General features: G+C 40.8%; 1 long non-coding RNA gene across 1 annotated transcript; it reads right to left on the bottom strand.

The window, feature by feature from the left end:
* Positions 1-262: 262 nt before the first annotated feature.
* LOC146865973 (uncharacterized) lies at positions 263-1368 on the bottom strand. Its single transcript, XR_014976744.1, has 3 exons — positions 1335-1368; positions 635-698; positions 263-487 (listed from the first exon to the last, which is right to left on the bottom strand). It is a non-coding gene; the product is annotated as an uncharacterized LOC146865973 (long non-coding RNA).
* Positions 1369-2196: the final 828 nt, after the last annotated feature.

Below are 2196 nucleotides of genomic sequence, written 5' to 3'. Positions count from 1 at the left end.
ACCCTCACCCACCATACGTGGCATGCTTCATCATATGGGTTTCTCCTCTTAGTGGGAAAACCTGGTCCCACTAAGGGCTACAACTTCCTCAATGAGAGGAAGGAGCTCAGGGATGTTTTTTATGATGCTGCTACACTAACAAGGATGCTAAATCCCACAGATGGATCATGGTGTGGTGAGGACGCAGCGCAAGGTAAAAAGGTGACAAAAAATGGTGAAGTTAAAACTACCTAGTCGGTGCAAAACAAAACCATTTATTAACTTGTTCGCACTGGTAGAGTTAAAAAGCAGTGCAAAAGCAGTATAGATATAAACTGCTTAGTATCAGGAGACGGTCTACATGTTTCAGCCTGGTTGATCTAAAGAAGTATCTAGGCTTTCGTCAGGACCAGAAAAAGGTGATGCTGCTGCTCAAAAGAAGTGAAGATGTGATTATGATACCAAACCAGTAATCCTATTCTTTCTTTACGGATTGTACTGGTTGTACCTAGAAGAGTGAGACAAAAATGAAACAAGAACAACCAATCAAGAAGCCATCAAACACAGAGTCAAGTGTGCTAGTGAATAGGGGATATTATTTCCCATCTATGTTACATCTCGGTATGTAAATGTGTAAATCATTAAATGCACTCACCCAAAGGTGTTGGGTAAGCGGCCACACCTCAACCTGGCGACAGCTCAGGGAAGGGAGCCCCGCTCTGAAAAGAGAATTTTAAATCAAGTGTCAAGCATATTTGTCGGATTACTGACACTAGTCTCAGAATCAGTGTATTAGTTGTAAACTCACAGTCTGAACTAAGCTGGTAAAATGACATTGTTAGGAATACTCAGTAATAGGTGTTGCAACAAGTAGGAACCAACTGAAAAATGCTGATTCTCTACGGGAATATCTAAAGAAATTATGTTGCATAAAAAGACTCTAGTCTATAATTCCAAAAAGTTAGTGTACAACTAATTATAGCAGAGATCTAGCTTCAAGTGTGTTATCTCGAGTTTGAAGCTGGATAACAATCTCATTATATGATAAACGAATATCTACAAATGAGCCTATCTCTTGTGAAAACAGTCACAAAACTAGATAGCATGTGGGTCTCTAGTTTCATTAACTGAACCGTAAATACTAAAGTTCTCGCTGGAACAGTGCGGCTGTTTGGCATAAAAGTCACTTATTTTGAAATGTGAGACGTGCAAAAACAACACTTGTCTACTATGGGTCAAAAGCACTAATACATAGTGAGGCTGAACAGAATATGAGGCAACCAAACGGTAAGACACCTAGAAGTTAACTTCATCATAAGCAATTTGTGAGATAAATTTGCCACAGTCTTACATACCTGTCCGTCGGTACTCCGTCGTGGTACATGAACTGTGACCGGAGGTACTGACGGCAGACACTAGCACTGGTTTAAATAGTCTGGGCTGGGCGAGGCGTTACCTAATCTACCAGCCTGCAGCTGTGTATAGGTGTCTGGAGCAATGCCTGTATGACGTGACTCTGTATCTTCATTGTGCATGCATGCTGCCGAGCCACGGCATATTCTCAAAGTGCACTTTTTTCTCAAAACAACGTTATTACACGTTGGAGTCTCTGGATGTGTACAGGCAGAAGTTATTAACATGCCTTGTTAGTTCTACGTTTATAACACTCTATAATCATGAATTGGTGTACGCTGCAATAAAAATTGGTAAAAAGCGCTATTGGAGCACATATAGCACAAAGTAACAGAGAGTATTTGTCATCACTAAGCGCTGTGTGCTAACTGCCTGGATCGTGTAGTCCATATTTTTTAACTTACAATTCTCCATGGTGGTCTGAGGGAGTCTAGGAGGTTTGTAATGCTAAACCCTTTAAGAGCTTGACCTTTTACCCAGTAAGCCATCATATGAAATAGCTATTGTAATGGTGGGCATATCCAATGGCATATCCAATGGAGTATAATGTTAGACACAGGACCAGAAGTTGAAGCAGGGTCTCGCCTCTAATCACTAGAGTTCTATCAGCAGTATGAATGTACTGTAACGCTCAACTATAGGGATACTCAGGGAATGTCATTGTTAAGTCCAGTGCCGTCACTTTTGATTCTATGCACCCACCTTTGTTCACATCTAAACAAGAATTTAGATACATCGGTAATATGAGGCGGAATCCATGGTTGTTCTAAGACTGTCCAGTTTAGATCTTCTTCAGTATGGTGC

This window comes from Triturus cristatus, chromosome 2_1 (assembly GCF_964204655.1).
Source record: "Triturus cristatus chromosome 2_1, aTriCri1.1, whole genome shotgun sequence".
In the NCBI taxonomy this organism is placed as follows: domain Eukaryota; kingdom Metazoa; phylum Chordata; class Amphibia; order Caudata; family Salamandridae; genus Triturus; species Triturus cristatus.
The sequence above is the reverse complement of the archived record's forward strand: the minus strand, read 5'-3'. Positions and strand labels throughout refer to the sequence as shown.